General features: G+C 47.5%; 1 non-coding gene and 1 pseudogene across 1 annotated transcript; one reads left to right on the plus strand and one right to left on the minus strand.

Moving 5' to 3' along the window:
- The window catches only part of LOC120375866, a 332,464-nt pseudogene that overhangs the window by 174,477 nt on the left and 135,700 nt on the right, over positions 1 to 22,287 (plus strand).
- TRNAC-GCA lies at positions 19,570 to 19,641 on the minus strand. The gene has a single exon. It is a non-coding gene; the product is annotated as a tRNA-Cys (tRNA).

The raw sequence follows: 22,287 nt of genomic DNA on the forward strand, positions 1-22,287 counted from the left end.
TGAGCTGGGGTTAGCGGGGGTGCAGTTGGTAGTCAGCATTGGGTGTCCTGTCAAATTTCATGAGGGCTGAGTCCAGTCGTTCAATTGGGAATGGCTCTCATACACCTCAGTGCCAAAAGAAGGGCATCCGGCCACCTTAAGTTCGTTTCAGCACAAATCTGGGCCAGTTTATTCTTTAAAATCCCGGTCTGGCGTTCCACTGTCCCAGCAGATTCTGGGTGGTGAGGGCAGTGAGTTGCACATAACTCCTGTACAATCTGTCCAGTAAAAATGAATTCCACGATCACTGTTGATAGTCACAGGGATGCCAAAACGTGGTACAAAATCTGTAAGCAAAGACATCTACTGTCCTGCAGGGAAAAGCTTCAACCCAAGTGGTAAATACATCAACTAAAACTAATACATATTCATAACCACAACATGTAGACATTTAAATAAAATCAATCTGAATATTTACAAAAGGTCCCCAAGGAGGAGAGTGGGCTGGCCGCTGCACACCAATCTCGTGTAACTGCAACAACCATTCCCCCCCCCTTCCCTTGGTAAGCAGCCAAGCGGTGTCCTTGACTGGGGCCAGCGCATGTTAGCCATTCTCTACTTGGCTTTTTTTTTTTTTTTCTTCATTTAACCTACAAAGGAAACTTTTACTCTTCAATTATACACCTTTTTCATACCATGAACACATAAACAGTACTGTTATACAGTACAGAGGTATTATCATTCAATGTATGCCACATATACCCTTTCACTAAAATAACCTTATTACAGAACTTTGGAAGAACAAGCCAGGACAAGCACACCCACTTTGAGAAGTTCACTTAATATAACTTCTAGTCCAATAGCTATCCACCATCCCCAGCCCTCTGGCTAAAGTCTGAGGTAGCCAGAAGGATCCCTTGTACAATATGGGGAGTGGGTTAACTTTTCATGTCCTTGCTTCCAAAGACTGTCAGTATGCAAATTTTAACAACAATTCTCAAGTAAAAGATTTGGCCAATGTAGTTTCCTTCTCTTACTTAAGAAAATGTATTAGACTTTAGTACATCACATTTTTCTGATATAACTAAACACTTTGTACTCTAAGTTGAACAAAACAAGTATCTGCATTGCAATGCAACATTTTCGCTTGATGTCAAATCAGACCATCTCATGAAAATATTAAACACAACAATTTTTTTTTCCACAAGACAAAACACCACAAAACAGAACATAGAACACACAACATAATTTTTTTACTGTGCCAGTAAATCAAGGTATGTTGAATGCTGTGCAGCTGGCATTAATGTTCTTTGATTATCTGAAAGACAAAAACAGAGGTCCACCCCTTCGGGGCAGTTAAATACTTAAAATATACAAATACTCTTGTTGATTCTAGGCAAAACAGAGGAATTACCCCATATTTTCTCGTATGTGCTTCTTAGACAGCCCTGGTTCAGCGGCGTCTACCTTATCAGTTAGTTAATTTGCATTAACACAGATGCTCTCCGGCTTGCTTTTTTTTTTTTTTTTTAACTCCTGCTTTTAAACACTGAAAGAAAACATCACCACTTATAGTGCCTGTAGGGCCTAATACAATGTCATGACATAGCACTGTATACATTCTTCAACTGATTTAACAAAATTGTTCATAGCCAAATGAGTGCAATCTAATAATTTCTTTGCCTGAATTCATTCACAAACATGTCAAAGACACCAAAAACTGTTCTCTTCAGCTTTTTCACAAAGTTCAAGTGCTGTTCCCCCCAGCAAACACAGAGTCAATTTTTATTTTCCCTTAAAAATCAATTGCTTTCTCCTTCCAACAGCCACTTTACCAATGCAAATCACCATTCCAAATATCCTTCTGAGTATTTGAAATCCTCATGCTTATATTCACTTACTCCTTCTTTCCACTACACCCTCAAAAGTTTCCAAATCTCTCTGTCTGTTGCCCTCCCGCTTGGGCCCGATCCTTTTTTCCTCGCTGAATCGTCCCGTCCATGGACACTAGCTTGTTCCACAACCAGTTCTTAGCTAGGAGGGTGAGCTCCTCAACTAGCCCCACCCTTTTGGTCTTTTCCCCAAAACATTTCTACTCACAAGACTACCTGAGTCCTTCCTAGTAAGGCTTGCCACCTGGGCAAAAATACATGGCCATTCACTTAACACATAATCTGAACCCCTTTGGGGGTCTACCCAGAGACCCACCCATTTGTCTGCTGACACTTAAACAGAAAAGAAAAGTACACAGAGAGCCAAGAAAATTACAGTCTAAGCTAGATTTCTCCTACTTCTATTACATTGTCCGCTACGGGGGGGCGGGACTGTAAAATTTCAGGACAACCTCAGAGCTTCATCGCACACATGGCTTCCACCCTGAGGAATTACGAACGAGAAGTTCAGTTCCGCTCACACACCTAACGCCCAAATGAACAGAGCAGAAAACATCAGTAACCGGTTAAACAAAACAGAGCCAAAGCTAAATAGTGCACCAAAACCAATTAGTGTTTCCTTATTCTATTAGAGCTCACCTATAATCATGCTATTCTTAACACAAAACACCAACAGTACCAAACAAAGCAAACATAAACTAACAAGGGTAAAACAGATAGATGGTGTAAATTCTACAGTGCTTTCCAATTCTCTATTGCTCACCAAACTGTGACAAATTCCTGTTACTAATTTATCCCTCATGTCAGGTGATCAAACTGACAGAGCATACAATCAAATTTTAAAGCTTCATTAAAAATAATAAAACAACAATGGAGAGTATTGGGAATGCTCCCACATCACTCGGGAAAAATATGAATGCCCCAAGCCTTAAGCCACTTTAATACTTACACATATCCAGACTGGCATGTCTGTGTATAATGTTCAGAGAAGGGAAATAGGTGGACGGGAGATTATCCTGTATACAGCTTGTCCAGCATTTCCAACATGCTGCCACTCTTGGGATGGCTGTTCTTTTACACCCTGGAATCTCCTGTGGCGTCTCTTTCAGAGATTCCAGTTCAGGTCAGCTGCCTGTCCGGCTTCAGGGTTGCAAAAACTGTTGGATCTCACTGAACCGTTAAGCTTTGCAAATGCAATCTCAGTTTTGTAACTTATACTGCTTAGCATAGTCCGCACTAATTCATGACCTTGAAGACAAAACAACTTCTCCCTTATCTCAGGGCTAAGCCGAATTTCAAATTAACCCGTTCCTAGACAAATTGCTCACACTGTAACAGAGGTTTTTCTTCATGATTAAAGCTCCACTGAGATATATGATCTTATCTAGATTGAAGGTACCTTCTAATGGGCATTGTTTAAATGAATTTTCACGTGTATACAGATTCCAATCATTTAAATACCTGCAGGTTTTAGGACCATAATGTACGTACATGTAATATGCTGGGGTACCCTTAGGGGGTAAGGTGGAATATTTAGACAGTCCCTTACCCATTTTCCACTCACACAGGAGAGACTCACAAGGAAAGGGGAGGGAAGATGGGTTCACACACTCCTAGACTCAGGCAGCTTCCTCGCCGGACTATGCCAGGCTGAGTCAGCCCACCGTGGGTCGGATCTCCTAAAGATCCCTGGGGTACCCTTTTTCTTTTTCTTTTTAACCTTTTTTTTTTTTAACCCTTTTTCAACCTTTTTATCTTTTTTTTTTTTTTTTTTTTTTTTTTTTAACCATGATGCATCTTTACCTGGTCCGGACCAATACCATGAGGCGGTATGACAACCCCTCTTGAGGCGGTAAAAACCCCTCAGCACCGGTGCATTCTAATGCATTTACCTATGCATTACCTTATGCATTACCTTATGCATTTCCTTGGCCAACTCAGCAGTTCCCAGTACTGCAATAAACTAACCTTATTGGGGCCTCTCCCCAATACCACTTTGCATCTGATCCTGCTGCACAGTCAATAAGTTCAGATGGCGTGAGCCCAACAGAGAGACAGACGTCCTCACGGAAAGTCCTCCTCCGATACCCCAATAGAGATTTCAAAAGGTCTCATACCTCTCATGTGGCGCCATGGGGTTCGAAGGGGAATGATCCGTAGTAGTTGTCTGTGGGTCCGTGGGTGTTGCCATCCCGGACGAGCCCCCAAATTGTCGAAGAAAAACTCAGTTCTCACTTTTTGTTTGGATGCAGCAAAATCAAATACTTTATTATTTCTCCAGTAATTACCATGGAGGGAGAGAGTGCCATAGGACACAGGGTCCTGGACAGGTCTCTCAACTGGTAAACAATCACAGCAAGCCTTTATACCTTTTACAGACAATTTCTAGCAATAATATAGACAGTAAAAAGCAACAACTACATTTTGTTTATACATAGCAAAAAGGCTTATCTTATTTGTCTCAATCCTAAGAAAAGCAAGCCTGCATTTTGGTTAGTGATTGCAAGGTCATAATAACTTTGTACACAGTTCCTGTCCTGTCGCCTCGCACTATCTTTGCTCCTACAAGTCTTACGTCATTAAGGTTACAGTATGGTCTGACTCTTGCTAACTAACATTCATTAAGATCTCTTCAAATCCTTGTTAATTATTTACTGGCTTCCACACCACCAATGGGAGAAATCTCTTCCCTAGGACTTTTAGTCCAGCCCCTACAAGCGGCGGTGGCTATTTTAGCAGGCAAAGCTCTCCTGCTGATGTAGTGTTATTTCACAGGGGAGGAGGGTTTTGTAACTACATTTCTCACCAGTGTGTATTTTTCATACCTCTGAGAAATATAGTTACACCAATAAATGTCTTTAGTGTAGACTAGACCTTAGTTTTCTCTTGTTTTATGTATTTACATCACTTCTCTTTGAAAGATTAAAAAGTGTAACAAGAGAGTTATTTTTCCCCATGATGCAAACATTCCTATATAAGAAACCCCTTCCACCAACACACATGGCAAAAGAGCCAGGGATATATGAACTCACATGTAGTGTAAGGAGTTCTGGTAGAAAACCTCCCTCCAAAGGCTGAGATGGGAGAATGTGTGTGAGAAAGAGTGTATGAGAATATTGGCCCAGTATAGATTTAAATTTTTTGTATTTCAGATAAACTTTGAAGCTAAGCAAAATACGTTCTATTTCTATTAAAAGGAAAACTACTCGAGGAGACAAGTTGTATAACTTTTTACCCACTTAGCCTGAAAGGGTCACTGAGTTCCCCACGTCTCTAATTTGCAAAGGAAAGGCCTGACATCTGTCATAGGATGTGTCTAACAGGTAGAAAAGCTGCAATCGTCAACCATCAATATCAAGGAAAAGGCTGGACTCCACTGCCTTTCATGTCTAAAAGCTGGCTAGAGGCTGATCTACAATGAAAAGCTATGTTGACATAGCCACATCTCTCAGGGGTGTGAAAAATCTACTCCACAGAGAAGTAGTTAATGTGAGCCCCAGTGTAGACAGGCTTGGGTTGGGTTGTCAGAAGAATACTTCCAGTGTTTGAAGTGTAGACATAGCCTTAGGGCTGGTCTACAGTATGTGGTTATTTTGGAATGAGCCGAGTTAATTCAAAATAAAACTGATTCCGTCTCTATGCCCAAATCTTTTTTTTATTTATTTATTTAAAGGGCTCTTTAATCTGGTTTCTGTACTCCACCTCAGCAAGTGGAGTAGTGCTAAAATCGAGATTGCAGTTCCGAATTAGAGGTACTGTGGACACAATTTGACATTATTGGCATCCGGGAGCTATCCCAGAATGCTTCCTTGTGACCACTCTGGACAACACTCTCAACTCCGATGTACTTGCCAGGTAGGCAGTAAAAGCCCCAGGAACTTTTGAATTTCATTTCTTGTTTGGCCACTGTGGTGAGCTCATCAGCACAGGTGACCATCAGGACAATCCACCATCACAGGCGACCATGCAGAGTCCATCATCATGAGAGCCCACGCAGTCCTGGATTCACAGATGAGCTCCAGCATGGTCTGAACGGGAGGTACTGGATCTCATCGCATGTTGGGGAGACTAATCTCTTATGGGAGAACTACGTTCCAAAAAAAGAAACACAAATACACCTCTACCCTGATATAACGCTGACCTCGGGAGCCAAAAAATCTTACTGTGTTATTGGTGAAAGCGCGTTATATTGAACTTGCTTTGATCCACCGGAGTGCGCAGCCCCCCCACCCCACCCCACCCACCCCCGTTATATCCGAATTCATGTTATATTGGGTTGCATTATATTGGGTAGAGGTATATGTACGCTAAATTCTCCAGGGTCATGAGGGAAAGAGGCTACTCCAGGGACACAGAGCAGTGTCATGTAAAAATCAAGGAGCTCAAGCAAGCGTATAAAAAAGCCAGGGAGGCGAATGGGCTCTCTGGGTCACAGCCCCATACATGCTGCTTCTACCGTGAACTGCATGCAATTATGGGGGGTGATGCCACCACTACCCCACCACTGTCCATGGACGCGTGCAAGTTGGGAGTGTTGTACTCAAAGTACTATACAGGATCTTTTCAGGGGGATTAAGGCAAAACGCCACATTTATTAGTAATACAGGTATCAATTAATACTCTATGAGATGCATATGAGATATATCTCACAGTCATGCATTCACACACACACACACAGACACAAACACACTCCGTCTTGCTGTTGTTACCAACTAGTCGCTCCCCTTAACTGCACTGGCCAGGTGAGTTAGATGGGGGAGGGATGGAGCCGGGCTTCTGCCGATCCGGATCGATGCTCCGATGGTGACAAGACGAGACCCGGGGTCCTTCTGCAAGACACCTCACATTTATAGCAGCTTCCCTCTTATGCAAATCTAGACCAGATTCAAAATCTGGGTCTGTGTCCGTTGGTCTTTGTGCTGCTTTTCTCTGGGTGTTGTCCCAGTGCTGCTCAAAAGAGGGTGTTTTCTAAAGAAGGTGCTGGCTTCTAATCCCTGAGGCCGTCAGTATGTCTGTGCTTCTTTGTTGGGCCCACTTGACAAGCTGTATTGTCCTTTGCTCCTGCTCCCATTCCCTCTGCAACTGTTGTAGCTGTCTGGAGGTGGGTGTCTTCCAAGCCTCACTCATTCACACCTCATTCAGTCAATAGGGCAATTGATTACAGAGTGGGGGGAAGATCTTATTCTACTTCTAGCAAAAAGGCACATGTTTCTTTTACTTTAACTATACTATGCTTAGGGGCTATAACATTTGATACAAAGTTTTCTACCAATTTTCTATATAGGGATCTAATACAAAGTTGTATGAGAACAGAGAGGCACAATGCCAAGTCATATGAAATACAAAATAACATCATGCAAGATGCAATGTCATAAAGATACTTAATACAAAATAACACAATGCAACGTCATAAAGATTTATAGAGATCATTAATACAGAGATTTCTCTACAGGAGTTGCAGGGAGAATGACTTTTTGGAGGATGAAGAGGAGAAGGAGGAGGACAGTGCACAAGCGACAAGTGGGGAATCCATTTTCCCCCATCAAGGTTCCCTCCCCACTCTGAACTTTAGGGTACAGATGTGAGGACCTGAATGAAAGACCCCCTAAGTTTATTTACCAGCTTAGGTTAACAGTAAGCTGCCACCACCAAGTGTATTCCAAATCTTAGGGGAGAGCCACTTGGAACTCTGCCTTTCCCCAAATATCTCCCAAGTCCCTAACCCGTCCTTTCCTGGACAGCCTTGAGACTAATCCCCCCCCCCAAGTCCCTACACCCCTTTTCCTGGGTAGACTTGAGAGTATACCCTCACCAATTAGTCCTGGCAAACCTGGTGGCTGAACTTGGTGACTTTGTCCTCACCCATAACTATTTCACAGTTGGGGACAATGTATACCTTCATGTCAGCGGCACTGCTATGGGTACCCGCATGGCCCCACAGTATGCCAAATTTTATGGGTGACTTAGAACAACGCTTCCTCAGCTCTTGTCCCGTAATGCCCCATCTCTACTTGCTCTGCACTGATGACATCTTCATCATCTGGACCCATGGAAGAGAAGCCCTTGAGGAATTCCACCAGGATTTCAACAATTTCCATCCCACCACCAACCTCAGCCTGGACCAATCCACACAAGAGCAGTATCAACAGGAAAGGGAAGCTGAGAGACTCTATGCACTGCAGCTTGCTGTGAATGGAGAGCTGGCTGCTAGAAGGGGGTGGCAGCGTGAATGGGGAACAAGTGTGCCCAAGGAGTAGAAAGCTTTGGCTCAGATAGCACCCTCAGAAGACTTCCCCAGACTGGTTTAGGGATGCCGGTGTGACCTCTCTTGGCAGCCCCCAAAGAAGGAACTGGGTGGACTAAATGGACAGTGCCCCTCTCTATCTGAAGCCTAGCAAGGGAGGTATGTGAATCCCACCAGAAGTTAAAATGGTAAGTAAGGGAGGGGAGGCTCTACTAGAGGGCCTGAGCAGCTTCAGATACAGTACAGGAGGATTTCCACTTCTGAGCCATGAAAATAGAAATTGACTTTTTCCTTTCCAGATTTATCTAATATTCAGAAAGGGAATCTAGCACCTGCCTTCCAGATTTGAACACCCTCACAATTCAGGAGTGCTCAAGCTCAATTTGGGCAGCTGTTACTTCCCTTGGGGGAGGGATAGCTCAGTGGTTTGAGCATTGGCCTGTTAAATCCAGGGTTGTGAGTTCAATCCTTGAGGCAGCAACTTAGGGATCTGGGGTGAAAAATTGGTCCTGCTAGTGAAGGCAGGGGGCTGGACTCAATGATCTTTCAAGGTCCCTTCCAGTTCTAGGAGATTGGTATATCTCCAATTATTACCTTTATTTCTCCCAAATCAAATATGCTGATCCACTGTCATTTGCTGTAGAAAAAGTAGAATACAATTGAGCAACAAATGCTGGGGTGTTTCCAGTGCTAACTATGGCTGGAATTGCTATTTTCAACAGCCATTGCCATTTTTTTTAAAAATTTTGTTTGTTTAAAAGGAAGACAGTAATATTGCACTAGCAAATTCCCCATAGAAACAAAGAATGGAACAAAAGAATAATAAAGGCACCTCAACTTTTCTTCATTTAGGTAGAACAGTCTTATAAGATGGATCCAGCTATCTTCCAATCACACAAGCTGAAAATTGTTCCACTTTACTGCAGTTCTGTAACTGCGGGAACCAGTCCTGTCTGTGTCTGTGCACATCCAAAATCCCTGCTGAATGCAGAAGTGCCCTGCTTTTGTGACCATCCCACCTGATATGTTCAGCCCTTGTGAGCGAAGCAGATTCACATTTAGTAAATGGGTGGGAAGCGTCTCAGAAAGTGTTAGGTGCTGTAGAAGGTGTTGCTTATTCACTAGGTGATGTGAGACCTTCCTGTTACACTAGTAAACCAGTGCTGCATAGAATGCACTTTGCTCCTGGAGTCTAGAATGGGCCCTTTGCTTCTATACACAGCCCATTAAAGACAATGAAAAGACTCCCACTCACTTCAACAGGCTTTGGACAGACCTGGTTATACACGGGGTAACTCCACTGTCTGCACAGGGTCCTGGTCCCACGGCGGAGGGGGGCTTGTGAGCTTGTTGCAGAGCTGCTGCTCAGGGACGGGAACCTCCTGGCACCCCAGCCTCCAAAATCACTCAGGCTGCACTTTCTGCACGACTAGGTGCTGGCTGAGGGGGGCGTGGGAATTGGTGGCCTCTGCTGCAGGTGATGGGCATCTCAGGTACTTAAAGCCATGGCCTAGAGGAGGGAAGTGCCTAACTCCAGAGTCTGCAGCTGCCTAGGGCCAGCGCTGAGGATTTAGAGTCCCTAGTGCTGCCATTGCAAGGTTCAAGCATGCTCAGCCCTGGCATTGCCACCCCTCCTGCGGCTAGTAGCTGCAGCTGGCTAAGGCTGGCCTCTGGCAATTGGCCCCATGGCTGTAGCCAGAGAAGCTACAAGTGGCTCTGTGACTACTGGGGCCATTAAGGTAGAGCAGCTAAAGACACTGGAGTTAACCTCAAGGAACAGAGGTCACCAGCAGGAAAGGAATGTCAAGGGGAGCAGGGAAAGAGGGAGCAGGTCAGGCTTGCAGAGGGAGCTTCCAGCTGGGTGGGAGCATGTCCAAAGTAGAAAGGAAACAAGCCTGGGGAGAGGTGGTGGTGACCAGGTAGCAGACTAGCATGTAGACGGGAACAGAGGGAGAGAGGCTGGTGTCTTTGGATTCCCAAGGGCTGTCCTGACTTTGGGGAGATGGTGTTTGCAAGTGGCTGGCTCACATGGCAGGATGGGGGCTGAGGGAGGGATCTGTCAGAACTGATCAGGTATCTGCTGGCTGTGGAACTCTGAGCTGAGACTAGGACCACATGCCGTGACTGGTGACATAGGGGGGGTACTGGAGACATGGCTACAGAAGATATGAATGAGGAAGGAGATAAATCTGGGGAGTTTCCTTGGTCACTGTGAAAGTTCTACTCACTGTGGACACTGGTAAACCCACATGGGTGTACAGCTCAATGAGAAAACCCGGGGCCGAGGGAGCTGTGTATGGCAATGCATATAGCCACGTAGGGGTGTGATCAAAATGAAAAATGTCTCTGAGGTTCAGTACTGGGTATGCTATGGCACTGCCCCACCAGGCCCACACTTGGAGTCCACAGTGACTACAAATACGTTTGGTGCCGGGGCCCACAAAAGGCTAACCCGGCCCTGACTGCCCGAGCACTATTTCAGCCCCACATTTTTGGGTGGACCTCCCACAGTGGGAGCTGCAGAGCAGTCCTCCATGACACGCACACACACACACAATGCTCCTGGTGTTGGGAGGGGAACAGGAGAAAGGACAAAAGAAGCAAGAGATGAAGAGAAAGGAGGGAGGGAGGGATGGAGGAAGAGGTGAAATAAAAAGGACAAACCCTAATGTCCCCAGTGATTCTAAGGGACAAAATCTCAGGTGTGGAATAAAATTCTGCCTCCTTAAGCTCATGTGGTGATAGTAGACACTCTACTAGCTGCTCGGCTCCACTCACCCAGTGGCTGCACAAACTGCTCCACTCTGCTCTGCCCACTGCTCTGTTCCATGGTATTGCTTTAGGCTCCCCCACTCATTAGCACAGTACTCAGTGCTCTCAGCTCAACAAGTCCAGCTCTTCAGTGATTTCAGCTCTTCAGTGATTTCAGCTCATAGCAGGGGAGCCCCAGTGCCAGTGAATTCAGCTCAGTAACCTTTATCAAGATTCTTAAGGGAATCAAACATTAACTCTGACATTCCACAGTGGAGAGAGACATAGGTGGAACTGGTGCTTCTGGCTCACACAAGGAGCTTATACCACCAAGTACAGATATCTGTCCCCAGCCTCTCTCTTTTTAATGGGTTTTGGAACCCATGTCCCTTGTCTAGCAAGTGCTTTTTAGTTGATAGTGAAACCCTTTATCATAAGACAATTTTATAGTTCCTCAAAACATAGTGGTGGTAGTAGACACTCTACCTGACCCTCTTGTATAATTTAATTACCAAACTTCTATCAAATGTGACTGCACAGAGCTGCACATACAGTTACATACAGTTACATTCAGTGAAAGTGAGCAACAGTCCCCAGAACTCACTGCCGGGAGCCTTAAAATATCTGCCAGTGGCACAGATACTTTTTAAATACTGAGATATGCAGTGGCACATCTTTCATGGGAACCAGCCGGCCTGTGCATGGCCGATGTATGCAGAGCAAAGGTTGCCCACAGGTGCTGTGTCAGGCTTTGGCACCACGTGAAACACAATAGAGCACTTTCTGGTGGCTGGTTTTTTTTCCCCGACAGGTGTGGGGACTTCTGGAGAGAGGGATGGATGGAGGAAAAGGTGAAACAGAAAGGACAAACTCTAATGTCCCCACTGATTCTATGGGACAAAATCCCAAGTGTGAAATAAAATTCTGCCTCCTTAAGCTCGTGTTTTCCATGCCTAGAATTCAACTGCAACCAGATGGATCAGACCGAACAGGTTTCAAACCTCGAGGAGGCTCTTACCTTCTAAACAGGGACAGCTATTTTCTAGTAAAATCAGGAAAAGGGAAGGAGAAAACTCGAAAGAGGTTCCTCCTGGCGCTCACGTCCATGAACCCGAATACTCTCTCAGTCCTCAAAGAGAGACCTGGAGAAGGAGACTGGCTGAAGCAAAGCCACAGGGGTCTCTGAGGTTTCCCTGGTCCCTCGCCCCTGTCCTGCCTGGCTGATGTCAGCATCTCTCTGTGAGGTCACCACCTCCCCACCACCTTTGACCAATAGTCTGAGGTCCTGCAAAAGCCTTTGTGATATCACTGCCACACCCCTCCCTTGCTGTGCTAATGTCCTGCCCCTGGCCAGGCCCTTTGGAGGTTTGAGCTACTCCCTGTGGATCACCCCACTCAAGGAGCGTTCGTTCTAGGCAGCAAGCCGGCTAGACAGGAAAACATCAGACGCTGCTCCCAGTGCTACACTCAGTTTTTCAGAAATTAGTCAACTTTATGGCCAGAAGAGACCATTAGAGCATCTAATCTGACCCCCTGCATATCACAGGCCTCCTGTATGACACAATAGCTACTTCTGGAGCAAACACATTCCAGAAAAGCATCTAGTCTTCATTAAAAGCAGCAAAGAATCCTGTGGCACCTTATAGACTAACAGACATTTTGCAGCATGAGCTTTCGTGGGTGAATGCCCACTTCGTCGGATGCAAGAGTGGAAATTTCCAGGGGCAGGTAAATATAAGCAAGCAAGAAGCAAGCTAGAGATAACGAGGTTAGATCAATCAGGGAGGATGAGGCCCTGTTCTAGCAGTTGAGGTGTGAAAACCAAGGGAGGAGAAACTGGTTCTGTAGTTGGCAAGCCATTCACAGTCTTTGTTTAATCCTAAACTGATGGTGTCAAATTTGCAAATGAACTGAAGCTCAGCAGTTTCTCTTAGAAGTCTGGTCCTAAAGTTTTTTTGCTGGAGGATGGCCACCTTAAGATCTGCTATTGTGTGGCCAGGGAGGTTGAAGTGTTCTCCTACAGGTTTTTGTATATTGCCATTCCTAATATCTGATTTGTGTCCATTTATCCTTTTCCTTAGAGACTGTCCAGTTTGGCCGATGTACATAGCAGAGGGGCATTGCTGGCATATGATGGCATATATTACATTGGTGGTCGTGCAGGTGAATGAACCGGTGATGGTGTAGCTGATCTGGTTAGGTCCTGTGATGGTGTTGCTGGTGTAGATATGTGGGCAGAGTTGGCATCGAGGTTTGTTGCATGGATTGGTTCCTGAGCTAGAGTTACTGTTGGGGCCTGGGGCTGAAGCCAAAAGTCTGAGCCCCACCACCCAGGGCTGAATCCCTCAAGCTCTGATTTTGCCCTCCCCTACCTGGGGCAGGGCTCAGGCTTTGTCTCCTCTGCCTCTGCTCAGTGTGGAGGGGCTTGGTCCCTCTTTCCAGGGCCATGTAGTAAGTTTTTTTTGGCAGAAGGGGGTTGCAGTGAAAGGAAGTTTGAGAAACCCTGGCATAGAGCCTCTGAATATGTCTAGACTTGGCTCCCTGGGGCACTGTGGGTGATCAGACACTGAAAGTACAGCCATGGACACACCATGCACCAGCCTTGCCTAACAGGCAAGAATCAAACCGCTACAGAAAGATGACCCTTGCTTTCTAACCCATCTCCCTAAGCACTCAGCCACCACCACTTAACCCTACTCTTCTTTTGCCACTAGCTCCTGCACTCCCAACCCTTGCACCTCCTTCACCCCTAACTCCTGCCCCCTCCTGTGCCCCCTTTGCCCTTAACTCTCTGGGCCACCAGCCATTGCCCCTCTCCTGCAGCCCCTTCACATGGTTCCAGTGCTGGGGGGCCCGCACTTGTTCTCCCTTTCCCTGGGCTTTGGCATCACCAGCCCCTGCTTAGCCAGTAGGGTTCAGTGGTCCCCAAAATGTGGGGCATGATTCCTAGGGGGACACAGAGGAACATTCATGGGGGCACCTCAGGGCCTGAGCCAGCCCCCATGGAGGGAGCAGCACTCAGCCCCACTCTGCCCCAGCTCTTCCCCAACCCCACCCTCAGCCTGGGCCTCTGGTGCCCAGCTTGGCCTCAACCCCCTTAACCCTGTCTGCACCCCTCTCCCCAGCAAGCAACGGCCCCACTCCCAGCCTCGGTTCTTGACCGTGGCTTCTGATGGGCCACAGCCATGGATGAGGGCACAGTGTGAAATATTTGGGGACCACTGGTTTAGGATGACGTTCTCAATCACTTCTATGCAGTCCAATAAAAGCTATTCCTCACCCACCTACCCCTCCATCAGGACGGACTAGGTATGTTCTGCTGCCCTTCACTCATGCAGGAAGGATAATAACATTTCATTCAACTCAATCCTAAAGTGATTTGTAACCCACCACCAGCCAAAACTGCTCATTTTGGGAAAGCAGCCCCATCATGCTGCATACCTAGGCAGAGTAGGTGAGTCTGTGCAAACACGGTCTGTTCCTGAAGTCTTTCCCCCAGCTCCTCACTAGATGTGAGGGGGGAGCTCATTCAGCCCCTGCTTCCGCTTAGTATTTAAAAACTCCTTATTGTCCCTATCTCTGCTGGCCTTAGATTTCTCCACCTGTCCCTTCCTTGACAGTTTAAGTGAGGTGGCCAAGTGGTTAAGGTGCAGGACTGTTAATCCATTGTGCTCTGCATGTATGGGTTCAAATCCCATCCTTATCAGATGCATTTAGTTTTCACCCCTCCTTTATAGACAACCATCTCCCCCTTTGGTACAATAACAGAGCCAACAGTGTTGTTGCAAACAAAAACCTCAGAAACTCAGGACCCCCCCTTGCTTTAAATAAAATGTCTAAATCCCAGATTTCTTTAAAAAAAATTCTCTAGTGCTGTATTTCTTAGTTTTTATCTCAAAAGAGAACATCCTCATCATCTCCCCCAAAGACCCTGGGACCTGCCCAAATTATTAAAATACCCTCAACCCGAGCAAGTGAACCAGAGCTAGTGTCTAGGACAAGCTGTTCTGAAGGAGGCAACTCCAACATTTTCTCTCTGCTTCCCTTGGCAAGGTCTGACTGAGAAAACAAAATTCCCCAAACTGAAAATTTTCTGCTGAAAAAACAATACAGAGCAAAACTTCATAACTTCCCAACCAATGCGAGCACACACAATCCAACATGATATTAATGTTCAACAGATCAAGACTTTTGAAATGATACGTCACAAGGCAGACTTTGAACAAACCATGTCATCATTATATGAGAGTGGTGAATATGGGGCTTCCAGGTGCTGCTCTGAGCACAGCATGCCACACCTGGGCTTACATTGCAATGGAGACGTACCCTTAGAGTCCATCTCTCCTGGGATAAAGATGGCCCACACCTGACTCTCTGCCAATCCCCACTGGGCCCTGACAAGTGTTGCTCATGTTTGTATTCTGTAAAGCAGAGGAGCAGATGAAGTTTTGCTCCCAAGGTGTGTGTGTGTGATTCTTTGGACAGGTCTACACTACAAAATTAGGTTGGTGTAATTACATTACTTAGGCTGGCAATGCAGTTCTATCAACCTAATCCCGGTGTAGATAGTGGCTCAGCTGTCAGAACTTTCTGGAGCTATGAAAGGGGAGGGACCCAGCCTCTGTAGCAGGAATGCAGGGCAGGCGAGTTACTGGTGGAGGCCAGTTATGGTGATATAATGACCAGCAGCATTTACAGACAATTTGTCACTTTAAGTTTGCTGCACAAAGCTCTAGGCCTCTCATCGAGGTGGTTTTATTTTGTCACCAAAACAGGGCAATTTTGTCACCAGACATGGCATTGCAGTGTGTGCACCAGCCAAAAGCTGCCGACCGAGGGAGCGTTGTGTGTTTTTCACACACCTGAGCAATATAATGATGCTGAAATAACTTTGTAGTGCAGACCTGGCCAAAGATGCGCACACACACACGCACACGCACACGCACACACACACACACACACACACACACACACACACACACACAGAGCTTGCAAGGAAAACCCCACCTGCTCCTCTGCTTTGCAGAATCCAAACACAAGCAAAGCTTTTCAGGCCCCAGTGGGGATGGCAGGGAGTGAGGTGTGGGCAGACAGTGTATTTTCACCACAGGCAGGCACCATGGCTTAGCTAGCTAAGAGCTTGTCCTGTAAATAAGAGATCCTGGGTTCAGTTCCCAGTGGTGCCTTGTTGATTAACTCTTGGGTGTACTTGGTATTGGCTACTTTCAGAAGACCATACACAGAGCTACATGGGCCTCTGGTCCAGCTCAGTACAGCTGTCTAAATTACAGGCACTGATAACAGAGTTACTGAAAGTTTGAGGTTTGCCCCCAGCAGCCAGTGGTCTTCTCAGTTCTCCTCTTCCTTCTCCAGGCTCCAGCAGCTCCCCAGGACAAACGCAGCAGCTCCTCCTTCTCCAGCAGCCCTGGTGGCCAGGCAGGAAGGACCCCCCCCCCCAGGTGGTAGCTATAGTGGTGGTGGTGGTGGGGTCCTGGCTTCTCCCTCCAGGAGTGGGGGCTGTGGCCAGCAAGGCCCCCTCATGCACTCACTCAGCTGCAGTCCAGGGAAGGAGCACTCCAGTGAGCAGCAGCAGCCCAGGAAGGGAGAAGGAGCCCCAGCTGGCAAGGCAGCCAGAGAAGGGGGAGCACTCCAGCCAGCAGGGCACCCCATGCAGACAGAGCAGTCCTGGTATCTATTGGGTTTCTGGGAAACAGGGGGGGCAAAGCCTGCCCCATGCTAACAGATCCCACCCCAGCCTAAGGGGAGGTTTCACAGGGCCTCAGAAACCCACTAATTGCGGGGGACAACTAATAAAAGAACAGGGACAGGAGTGCGGTCAAAGGGTCATAAGAAGGGAGCCTGACGGGGACACGGAGCAGAGAACCCCGGACAGCGCCCACTGCTCCTTGAAGGCATCAAGGCAGCCAGCGGACGCTGCCCAGAGGAACTCCGCCCGGAGACGTGAACGGACTAAGGATTGGAAACAAGCCCCACAGTCGCAGGAGTCTCCATTGGCCAACCGCCTCTCCCTGGTCACGTAGATGGCCTGTTTGGCCAGGGCGAGGAGGAGGTTGACCAGGAGGTCCCGTGACTTCGTGGGGCCACGGATAGGGAGTGCATGGAGAAGGAAGTGGGGGGAAAAGTGCAGCCAGAAACGCAATAGGATATTGGTGAGGAGCCGGTGTAGGGGCTGCAACCTGGAGCACTCTAAGTAAACGTGCGCCAGGGTCTCCCTCACGCCGCCGAAGGGGCAGGTGTCTAGGACAGGGGTAAACCGCGCCAAGAACACGCCCGTGCTCACGGCCCCATGGAGGAGCCGCCAACCGATATCCCCGATGGGCCTCGGGACCAGGGTGGAGTACAGGCTGGCCCACCAGGGATCCTCACCCTCCAGAGGTTTGGGCTGCTTTAATTCTTGGTAAAAACATGAACTTGATTCCAAGAAGGGAGAGAGGAGAAGCCTGAAGCTGACTTCAGTTCCAGGCTGGGGTCTCCTGAATGATGGGAAACATCCTTGGCTGCTACCCAGGGACAGCAGCTACTGGTGACATACCAGGGCTGGGATGAGAGGGGAATGTTACATGGACTTTATCATACAGGCCCCATCCTGCTTCTCAGAGCCCACAGGCGAGAATCTAGAGAAGGGTGAGTCATTTCTCAGCCGCATTCTCAGGAGAAGCCGGTAGCCATCCTTGACCAGAGACCCAGGGGAGCAACCACGGCAGTTCTGCGGGGAGCTCTGGCTGCCAGGGGATCCAGCTAGGAGAGGGCGTGCTGGGGGATCTGGAGGCCAGTCCAGTGGGGCTGTCAGAGGTGGCTTTACCAGTGGGGAGGTGCTAGGTCACATGTTGGTGGGGTGGGGAAGTAGGGACTACAGGATGTGAGGCTGGCTAAAATGAAACTGCACAAAAAACCCTCCCCCTTTGCTCCAGCTAAAGGCCCTACTTTGGCCTCTCCCCCTTTCATAAAAATCTCCATATCTACCCCAGCTCTCAGAAACCCCCTTTCTCCCATGGGTATTTTCACAGTTTCTTCCTTTTTTCATGGTCTCGTACAAGTATTTTTGCCATGGAAATGATCAAGTACATTTAACACGAGAAAAACAATCAAACGACACATCTGTATCTCCTTCCTCAAGCATGGTGTGTCTCAATTTATCTATAGAAAAGTCTAGGCAGGCAGAGTCACCCCTATGCTGTTTAGGGGTGGGATAGTTCAGTGGTTTGTGCATTAACTTACTAAATGCAGGGTTATGAGTTCAATTATTGAGAGGCCCCTTAGGAATCTGGGGCACAATCAGTACTTGGTCCTGCTAGTGAAGGCAGGGGGCTGGACTCAATGGTCCCTTCCAGTTCTAGGGGACAGGGTACCTCCATTATCTTTTTTTTCTTACTTCACATCAGACCCAGGACTTGCACCCAGCAGTTCTTGGGGCCATGGGACAGAACTGAGCTTCACTGGCAGCAGTGAGCAAGGCTGGTTGGGACTGAGCTGTCTGGGGAATATTTTAATCCTTATCTATTTTTCAGAGGATTAAATCAATGCAGCTTCCACTTCTCCATCTCTCCCAAGGAAATGATGTTTCTGTGCAAAGTACCCAAACCTTTTAACAATAAGAAGTGAAATGAAATGGCCACATGATGGCAACAGAACCTAAGAAATTTGTTATTCTCTAAGGTGTCACATGTACTCCTGTTCTTTTTGAGGATACAGACTAACATGGCTGCTCCTCTGAAACCAAAGTGATGAGAAGCCATGTTCTTGTTCAATGAGCATTGAAGCTGAAAAGGGAGATTTTTTTTTGTTTGATTTCTAGGCCCCCACCTCTAATCTACTAGACACATCTTTCCTCCCACAGCCAGGAATAGAACCCCACAAGCATGACTACTAGCCCCCCAACCCTGCTCCCTAGGAGAACCTCTGAGACCCCTCTGCTAGCCCCTCACCTCCTTGCTTGTACTGCACTTGAAACCCAATGGGGTTTCCTTGGGCAGTTTTGACTCACTCCCAGGAAGGGTGTAATTTTAGGAGCAGGTTCCAAATAGTGCAATTAACCAGCCAGAAGGGGCAGCAGATGTCAGTGTAGGAGCCATTGAAATAACTCTGCACTTACTTAGAGGCAGACATAATGAGCTCTACGGTTGGTAAACGTACAGAGACTCTGCTGCTGCTCATGAACTAGCAGCACATGACCTGTAAACAGCTGCCATTTGCGTCTGAAAGTTACAAGGAACAACGATCTGTGTTAAAGGAAGGTTGACATTTATTAGAGCCCCAATTGATGCCATGTGCACAAAGAGAGGATTGAATGTGTAACAGGGAGTTTGCTAAATCTTGGTTATTTTATTTTTCTAAGAGATTCCTGTCCACCCCCAGGAGAGTTTTCAGTCCCAATGGCAACTTAGTTACCAAATGTAATACAGACTAGTCCATTCCTCCCAAGTGGATGTGGTTCTTGTTCTTCTGCACATTGTAGCCCATGGAGGCCAAGGACCTGCAAATGTGTCTTCGTGGGCCTTTGTTTCATTGATGAAAACAAACCTAGACACTTAGAGGATTGGAACTGATTTCAGCTGGGGGCATGTTTGCTAGGTTTTTGTGCATTTGCACAGGAAAACATTGAGTGTGTCCATTCATTTCAGGGATCCCTATTTAGTGGAGCTCCTGAAATAGAAATATTTTTACTGAAAGAATGACTTTGTGAGAGGGCACTTGGATTTGAACCAAGGACCACTTGATTTGCAGTCAAACACTCTACCACTGAGCTATACCCCCATGACATTTACACAGCCAAGTCCATAATCTTAAGGATTTTGAAGGACGGGCTCTGCCTCAGAGAGCTCCTTTTCTATTCCCAGACCACAGGGGTTTTAAAAATGGGGTTTGATTAAACTTTATATATACATGTAGACACCACAGCTTGCACACCCACCAACATAGCTTCCCCCAGTGACATAGCTACCACCTCTCAGGGAGATGGGTTAACTGCACGGACGGGACAGCTCTCTCCCCTCCACTTAGAGCAGCTTCATTATTTATGAATAGGTGGGAAATAACCCCCTGAATGGACAGCAACCAATGTATCAGATATTGCTGTGCCTGCATTCAATATGGGTAACTGGTCATATTGGGCTGGATTAGTAGGAGCGTTGCCAGCAGATCGAGGGAAGTGATTATTCCCCTCTATTCAGCACCGGTGAGGCCACATCTGGAGCATTGCGTCCAGTTTTCACGCCCCCCCCCCCACTACAGAAACAAATTGTAGAGAGTCTAGGGGAGGGCAACAAATCCTGCCAACTACAGAGGAAGTTGTGGTTCTTTAGTTTCAGTGGAGCTGGGTCTTGTCTCACTCTTAAGCTATGTCTACATGAAAGAATAATGTGGCTTTAGTTAAAGTGTTTTAATTGAACAGCTGTTGCATGTCCACCCTATGCCCCTGTGTCACCAGAGCACATCCATGCTAGCATCTCTTGGATTGCCACAGAGAGCAGTGCATTGTGGGTAGCTGGCTGCAGGGTGCTTTGGGAAAGGTTTGCAATGCCTCACGGGCTGCATCGCATGATGCAGGTTTCTATCCTATCAGGTTTCTATCAGGTTTCTTCTAGTAGGATGTCCATTGGTCCATGGGCATCCTACTAGATTGCCCGCTGCTTTTCAACTGCAATGTGCGTGGTGGGGAGAGACAGTGTGTGTGTTCTGGAAGAGTAAGTGTGTCTCACACTGTCTCTAAGTTCAGACAGCTGCTGGAAGCAACCAGTCCTGAGGCAGGGGACAGCCCCAACATCAGCCCCCCTTCTCTCACTGGCTCAGCTCAGCACAGCACTCTCTGTCACACACGCACACACACTGCTGCCTGCTTAGCTCTGTGTCAGGGGTGCTGGAACAGGGGCTTTAGAGGGCCATGGCCCCACCACTCTTGACTGGCTGTTAGGAGAAATGATGGAGTGGGGGAGGGTGCAGTCTTGGGGAAGAGGCGTTCTGTGGGTGTGGCCTCAGGGGGAGAGGTGCTGTGAGTGGGGGTCCTTGGGGAAAGGGTGTCATGGGGGTGCCACAGTTTGGACAACGGTGCCCTCCCCCCACTGTAAGGAAGCTTCTGCCGCCCCGGCTCTGTGTTGGCAGAGCGGGACAGAGCAGCATCCACGGCAGTGATTTGCTCCCCGGGGCTCCGGCAAGGGGGCTCGGGAGGTGATTTAAAGGGCCCAGGGCTTCAGCCGCAGCAGAGAGCCCTGGACCCTTGAAATCACCAGCCTGGGGAAGCCGGGCTGGGCTGGCACAGCGTACCGGCTCTTGCCGGTACCCCATACCGGAACATACCGGCTTACTTTCACCTCTGGAAGGTCCTCACGTGGATCAATAACTGGTTAAAAGATAGGAAACAAAGTGTAGGAATAAATGGTCAGTTTTCAGGATGGAAACAGGTAACTAGTGGTGTCTGTACTGGGACCAGGACTAGTCAACATATTCATAAATGATCTAATAAACAGTGAGCTGACAAAATTTGTAGATGATCCAAAACTACCGGCTTGCTGCCTAGAACGAACGCTCCTTGAGTGGGGTGATCCACAGGGAGTAGCTCAAACCTCCAAAGTGCCTGGCCAGGGGCAGGACATTAGCACAGCAAGGGAGGGGTGTGGCAGTGACATCACAAAGGCCTTTTGCAGGACCTCAGACTATTGGTCAAAGGTGGTGGGGAGGTTCTGACCTCACAGAGAGATGCTGACATCAGGCAGGCAGGACAGGGGCGAGGGGCCAGGGAAACCTCAGAGACCCCTGTGGCTTTGCTTCAGCAAGTCTCCTTCTCCAGGTCTCTCTTTGAGGACTGAGAGAGTATTCGGGTTCACAGACGTGAGCGCCAGGAGGAACCTCTTTCGAGTTTTCTCCTTCCCTTTTCCTGATTTTACAAGAAAACAGATGTCTCTGTTTAGAAGGTAAGAGCCTCCTCGAGGTTTGAAACCTGTTCAGTCTGATCCATCTGGTCACAGTTGAATTCTAGGCATGGAAAACACAAGCTTAAGGAGGCAGAATTTTATTTCACACCTGGGATTTTGTCCCTTAGAATCACTGTGGTCATTAGGGTTTGTCCTTTTTGTTTCACCTTTTCCTCCATCCATCCCTCCCTCCTTTCTCTTTGTCTCTTGCTCCTTTCACCTGTTCCCCTCCCAACACCAGGAACGAGGTGTGTGTGTGTGTGTGTGTTGCGGGGGGAGTGCTCAGCAGCTCCCACTGTGGGAGGTCCACCCAAATATGTGGGGCTGAAATAGTGCTCGGGCAGTGATCCCCACTGGTGACCTGGGCCATCCTTTGGGCTCCCTGGTGAGAACCCTCAGCCTCCCGTCCTCAGTCTCTGCCCTGATTGGCTGAGCAGGGGGTTACTGACAGGGAGGAGACTCAGGTCCTTGTTGTTCTCTTTGAAGACCAAGT

This window comes from Mauremys reevesii, linkage group 12 (genome assembly GCF_016161935.1).
Source record: "Mauremys reevesii isolate NIE-2019 linkage group 12, ASM1616193v1, whole genome shotgun sequence".
NCBI lineage: Eukaryota > Metazoa > Chordata > Testudines > Geoemydidae > Mauremys > Mauremys reevesii.